This window comes from Piliocolobus tephrosceles, chromosome 2 (assembly GCF_002776525.5).
Source record: "Piliocolobus tephrosceles isolate RC106 chromosome 2, ASM277652v3, whole genome shotgun sequence".
NCBI classification, from domain to species: Eukaryota; Metazoa; Chordata; class Mammalia; order Primates; family Cercopithecidae; genus Piliocolobus; species Piliocolobus tephrosceles.
The window spans coordinates 126530558-126537985 of record NC_045435.1 but is presented as its reverse complement, the minus strand read 5'-3'; positions in this window follow the sequence as shown (position 1 = coordinate 126537985).

The following is a 7428-nucleotide window of genomic DNA, read 5'->3' as shown; positions in this document are numbered from 1 at the left end:
ACATTCTGGACTATGGTGAAAAAGGAAATATCTTCGGATAAAAACTGGAAAGAAGCATTCTGTGAATCTGATTTTGCTACATTTATTCATCTCACATAGATGAAGCTTTCTTTACATTATGCAGCTTGGAAACTCCCTCATGGATGGATCCACAAAAGGATATTTGGAATCACATTCGGGCCTATGGTGAAATAGGAAATATAGTCAGATAACAAATGGAGAGAAGCTCTCTGAGAAATTGCTTGGTGACCTGTGCATTCCACTCAGGGAGTTATAACTTTCTTCTCATAAGGCACAGTTTGAACACTGTTCCTGTAAAACCAAAAGAGTGATATTCAGAGCACATTGAAGACTAGGGCAAAAAGTGAAATGTCGTCCAATAAAAAACAGAAAGAAGCAGTCAAAGAAACTGCTCTCTGACATGTCCATTCTTTTCACAGGTTAAAGTTTACTCTACATTTGCCAGTTTCAAAGACAGTCTTTGAGGGTTCTGAGAAGGGATAGTAATTGGCAACAGGAGGCCTGTGTGAGGCAAGTAAATGTCTTCCATCAAAAATTGGAGACAAGCTTTCTGTGCAACTCTTTTGTGATGTTTGTATTCATCTCATATAGTTAAATCATTCTTTGGAATGTGCAGTTTGAAATCACTATTTCTGTGGAATCTGAGAAAGGACATTTGGAAACGCTCTTTAGAATATCCTGAAAAAGAAATAACCTCAGAGAGAAACCAGAAGGAAGCTTTCTGTGAAACTGCTCAGTGTCACGTGAATTCCGCTCGCAGTGTTAAGCTTCTCTTTTAATTGAACTGTACCATAACTCTGTTGTTGTTTAGTCTGCGAAGGGCTATTCTGGAGGTCTTTGAGGCTTATGGTGAGAAAGAAAACTACTTCAGATAGAAACTGGAGAGAAGCCCTCTGAGGAGATGCTTTGTGACGTGTGCATTCCACTCACAGAAATATACCTTTCTTCTCCCAGAGGATTCCAGAAACCCTTTTGGTGAAAAGGCTACCAAGAGATATTGGGGAGTATAATGACGACTATGGTGAAAAAGGAAATATCCTCAGACAAACGTGAAAAAAATTTCTGTGAAACTGCTTTGTGTTAGATATATTTATTCATCTTGCATAGTTAAAACTTTTTTTAATATTACGCAGTTTGGAAACTCTGTCATGCACAGATACGCGAAGGGACATTCAGGAGCACATTCAGGCCTACGGGGAAAGAGGAGATATATTCAGATAAAAACTGGATAGAAGCTTTCTGCGTATCTACTTTGTGATGTATGCATTCCACTCAGGGAGTTATAACTCTTTTCTCACAAGTCAATGGCAAATAGTGAAATATACAGAAATAAAATCGAGAAAGAAGCATTCCAAGAATCTCCTCTCTGATATTTGAATTCAGTTAATGGAATTTATGCTTACCACATGTTGCCCAGTTTCAAAATTCTGTCTTTGAAGAGTCTGTGAAGGGATATTTAGTGACGCCCAGAGGCTTTTGGTGAGCAAGGAAACATCTACCGATGAAACCTACAGAGTAAGTTTCTGAGCAACTGCTTTGCGATGTGTTTATTCGTCTAAAAGATTTAAACCGTTCTTTGGTTTGAGCAGATTGAAATCACTGTTTTTGTGGAATCTGAGGAAGGACATTTGGGAACGATCCTTAGAATATGGAGAAAGAAATATCCTCAGGTAAAATCCAGAAGGAAGCTTTCTGTGAATCTACTCTGTGTCATAATTCAACTCACTTAGTTAAGCCTCTGTTTACATTGAGTAGTTTCATAACCCTGCGTATGTTTGGCGTGTGATGGGACATTCGGTAGCACTTTGCTGGTTATGGTGAAAAAGGAAATATATTCAGACAAAAACGGGAGAGAAGCTTTCCGAGGATCTGCTTTGTGACGTGTGCATTCCACTCAGAGTGTTATACCTCTCTTCTCATACAGCATTGGGGAAACCATTTTTAAGAAACAGGTACCAAGTGATATTTGGGAGCATGGTGATGCTGATCTTGAAAAGGGAAATAGCCTCAGACAAAACTTGGAAAGAAGTTTTCTAGGAAACTACTCTGTGATATGTGTTATCATCTCACAGGGATAAAGGTTTCCTTACATTACACAGCTTGAAAAATGTCATGGACGGATCCACGAAGGGACTTTCGGGAGCACACTAAGGACTATGGTGAAAAAGGAAATATCTTCAGATAAAAACTGGAAAGAAGCTTTCTGTGAATCTGCTTATTTCTTTATTTATTCTTCTCTCATAGATGAAGCTTTCTTGACATTACACAGCTTGGAAACTCCCTCGTGGATGGAACCATGAAGGGATATTTGGGAACACATTCAGGCCTATGGTCAAATAGGAAATATAGTCAGATAAAAACTGGAGAGAAGCTTCACGAGAGACTGCTTGGTGATGTGTGCATTCCACTCAGGGTGTTTTAATGTTCTTCTCATAAGACACAGTTTGAACACTGTTCCTGTAAACCCAAAAGAGTGATATTCAGAGCACATTGAAGACTATTGAAAGTGAAATGTCGTGCAATAAATAAGAGAATGTAGCACTCGAGGAAACTGCTCTCTGACAGCCCATTCTTTTCACAGGGTAATAGCTTACTCTATGTTTTCCAGTTTGAAAGTCGGCCTGTAAAGGTTCTGCAAAGGGATAGTAAGTGGCAACCGGAGGTCTGGGTTGAGCAAGGAAATGTCTCCCCTCGGAAATTGCAGAGAAGCTTTCTGCAAAACCATTTTTTGATGTTTGTGTTCATCTCAAAGAGTTTAATCATTCTTTGGATTGAGCAGTTTGAAATCACTGTTTCTGTGGAATCTGAGAAAGTACATTTGGAGACGCTCTTTAGAATATCCTGAAGAAGACATAACCTCAGAGAGAAACCAGAAAGAAACTTTCTGTGAACCTGCTCTGTGTCACATGAATTCTTTTCACACAGTTAAGCTTCTCTTTTAATTGAGCAGTATCATAACACTGTTTTTGTTTTGATTGCGAAGGGATATTCAGGGGCAATTTGAGGATTACGGTGAGAAAGGAAACGTCTTCAGATAGAAACTGCAGAGAAGCTTTCTGAGGACCTGCTTTGTGACGTGTGCATTCCACTCACAGAAATATACCTTTCTTCTCCTAGAGGATTCTGGAATCTCTTTTGGAGAAAAAGGTAACAAGAGACATTCCGGAGTATAGGGACGGCTATGGTGAAATAGGAAATATCCTCAGACAAAAACTGGAAGGAAGATTTCTGTGAAACTGCTTCATGTTAGATCTAACTACTCATCTCGCATAGTTCAAGCCTTTCTTATATTATGCAGTTTGGAATCAACGTCATGCATGAATCCGTGAAGGGACAACCAGGATCACATTCAGACCTATGGTGAAAGAGGAGATATCTTCAGATAAAAACTGGATAGAAGCTTTCTGAGAAACTACTTGTGATCTATGCATTCTGCTCAGGGAGTTATACCTCTTTTCTCACAAAACAGTGTTTAAACACTGTTCCTGTGTAACCGAAAAAGTGATCTTTCACAGCGCACTGAGAACTATGGCTAATAGTGAAATGTAGTGAAATACAACCGAGAAAGAAGTGTTCCAAGAATCTGCTCTCTCATATGTGCATTCATTTCACAGAATTCATGCTTTCTCTATGTTGCCCAATTTCAAAATTCTGTCTTTGAAATATCTGTGAAGTAATATTTAGTGATGCCCGGAGGCTTGTGCTGAGCAAGGAAACATTTTCCAATGAAACCTGCAGAGTAATTTTCTGAGCAACTGTTTGTGATGTGTGTATTCATCTCATAGATATAACCCGTTCTTTGGAATGAGAAGATTGAAATCACTGTTTTTGTGGAATCTGAGGAAGGACATTTGGGAACGATCCTTAGAACTTGGAGAAAGAAATATCCTCAAGTAAAGTCCAGAAAGAAGCTTTCTGTGAAACTACTCTGTGTCGTCTTAATTCCTCTCACTTAGTTAAGCCTCTCTTTACGTTGAGTAGTTTTATAACACTGTGTATGCTTAGCATGTGATGGGACATTCGGGAGCACTTTGTGGCTTATGGTGAAAAAGGAAATATGTTCAGACATTAACTGAAGAGAAGCTTCCGAAGGAACTGCTTTGTGACGTGTGCATTCCACTCTCAGTGTTACCCCTCTCTTCTCATACAGCGTCGGGGAATCCCTTTTGGAGAACCAGGTACCAAGTAATATTCGGGAGCATGTGAATGCCGCAAGTGAAAAGGGAAATAGCCTCAGACAAAACCTGGAAGGAAGCTTAATAGGAAACTACTCTGTGATATGTGTAATCATCTCACAGAGATAAAGGTTTCCTTACATTACACAGCTTGATAACTGTCATGGATGGATCCACGAAGGGACTTTCGGGAGCACACTCAGGACTATGGCGAAAAAGGAAATATCTCCAGACAAAAACGGGAAAGAAGCTTTCTGTGAATCTGCTTTGTTCTATGTTTATTCTTCTCCCATAGATGAGGCTTTCTTTACACTACGCAGCTTGAAAACTCCCTCGTGGATGGATCCACGAAGGGATATTTGATATCACATTCTGGCCTATGGTCAAATAGGGAATAGAGTCAGATAAAAACTGGAGAGAAGCTTTCTGAGAAACGGCTTGGTGATCCACTCAGGGGATTTTAATGTTCTTCTCATAAGGCAGAGTTTGAACACTGTTCCTGTAAAACCAAAAAAGTGATATTCGGAGCTCATTGAAGACTATGGCAAAAAGTGAAATGCTGTCCAAAAAAAAACAAAAAGCAACCCTCGAAGAAACTGCTCTCTGACATGCCCATTCTTTTCACAGGGTTAGAGCTTACTCTACATTTCCCAGTTTGAAAGTCAGCCTCTGACGTTTCTGAGAATGCATAGTATGTGGCAACCAGAGGCCTGTGTCAAGCAAGGGAATGCCTCCCATTGAAAATTGGAGAGATGCTTTCTGCACAACACTTTTGGGATGTTTGGGTTCATCTCAAAGAGTTAAATCATTCTTTGGATTGATCAGTTCGAAATCACTGTTTCTGTTGAATCTGAGATAGGACATTTGGAGACTCTCTTTAGAATATACTAGAAAATAAATTACCTCAGAGAAAAACCAGAAAGAAGCTTTCTGTGAACCTGCTCTGTGTCACGTGAATTCCACTCACACAGTTAAGCTTCTCTTTTCATTGAGCAGTATCATAACACTGTTTTTGTTTAGACTGAGAAGGGATATTCAGGAGGGATTTGAGGGTAACTGTGAGAAAGGAAACGTCTTCAGAGAGAAACTGGAGAGAAGTTTTCTGAGGACATGCTTTGTGACGTGTGCATTCCACTCACAGAAATACACCTTTCTTCACCTAGAGGATAAAGGAATCCCTTTTGGAGAAAAAGCTACCAAGACACATTTGGGAGTATAGGGATGGCTATGGTGAAAAAGGAATGCCTCAGACAAAACTGGAAAGACAATTTAGGCGAATCTGCTTCGTGTTGGATACATCTATTCATATTGCATAGTTCAAACCTTTCTCATAATACGCAGTTCGGAAACTCTGTCAGGTACCAATCCGTGAAGGGACATTCGGGAACATATTCAGGCCTTTGGTGAAAGAGGAGATATCTTCGGATAAAAACTGGATAAAAGCTTTCTGAGAAATTACTTGTGATGTATGCATTCTGCTCAGGAATTTATACCTATTTTCACACAATGCAGTGTTTAAACACTGTTACTGTGTAACAGAAAAAGTGATATTTCGGAGTGCACTGAGGACTATGGCAAATAGCGAAATATACTGCAATAAAATCGAGAAAGAAGCGTTCCAATAATCTGCTCTCTAATATGTGAATTCAATTCACAGAATTTATGCTTACCCTATGTTGCCAGTTTTGAAATTCTGTCTTTAAAGAATCTGTGAAGGGATATTTAGTGAGGCCCAGAGGCTTGTGATGAGCAAGGAAAAATCTTGTGCTGAAACCTGCATAGTTACTTTCTCAGCAACTGCTTTGCAATGTGTATATTCGTCTCATAGAGTTAAACCGTTCTTTGGATTGAGCAGAATGAAATCACTGTTTTGTGGAATCTGAGGAAGGACATTTGGGAATGATCCTTAGAACATGGAGAAAGAAATATCTTCAGGTAAAATCCAGAAGGAAGATTTCTGTGAAACTACCCTGTGTCACCTTATTTCCTCTCACTTAGTTAAGCCTCTCCTTACGTTGAGTAGTTTTATAACCCTGTGTATGTTTAGAGTGTGATTGGACATTCGGGAGCACTTTGAGGATTATGGTGAATAAGGAAATATGTTCAGACCGATACTGGAGAGAAGCTTTCCGAGGAACTGTTTTGTGACGTGTGCATTCCACTCTCAGCGTTATACCTCTTTCTCATACAGCGTCGGGGAAACCCTTTTGGTGAAACAGGTACCAGGTGATATTCGGGAGCGTGTTGATGCTGATGACAAAAAGGGGAATAGCCTCAGAAAAATCCTGGATAGAAGGTTTCTAGGAAACTACTCTGTGATTATGTAATCATCTCACAGAGATAAAGGTTTCCTAGTATTTCACAGCTTGAAAACTGTCATGAAGGGATCCACGAAAGGACTTTTGGGAACACACTCAGGACTATGGTTAAAAAGGAAATATCTTCAGATAAAAACTGGAAAGAAAATTTCCTGAATCTGCTTTTTTCTATTTTTATTCTTCTCACATAGATGAAGCTTTCTTTACATTATGCAGCTTGGAAACTCCCTCGTGGATGGATCCCCGAAGGGATATTTGGGATCACATTTGGGCCTATGGTCAAATAGGAAATATAGTCAGATAAAAACTGGAGAGAAGCTTTCTGAGAAACTGCTTGGTGATGTGTGCATTCCACTCAGGGATTTTTAATGTTCTTTCTTAAGGCACAGTTTGAACTATTTTGCTGTAAAATGAAGAGAGTGATATTCGGAGCACATTGAAGACAATGGCAAAAAGTGAAATGTCATCCAATAAAAAACAGAACCACTCGAAGAAACTGCTCTCTGACATGCCCATTCTTTTCACAGGGTTAAAGCTTACTCTACATTTCCCAGTTTGAAAGTCGGCCTCTGAGGGTTCTGCAAAGGGATAGTAAGTGGCAATCAGAGGCCTGTGTCGAGCAAGGAAATGTCTCCCTTCGAGAATTGGAGAAAAGTTTTCTGCACAACTATTTTGTGATGTTTGTGTTCATCTCATACAGTTAAATCATTCTTTGGATTGAGCAGTTTTAAATCACTGTTTCTGTGGAATCTGAGAAAGGACATTTGGAGAGGCTATTTAGAATATCTTCAAAAAGACATAAACTCAGAGAAAAACCAGAAGGAAGCTTTCTGTGAACCTGCTCTGTGTCACGTGCATACGCTCATACAGTTAAGCTTCTCGTTTCATTGAGCAGTATCATAACACTGTTTTTG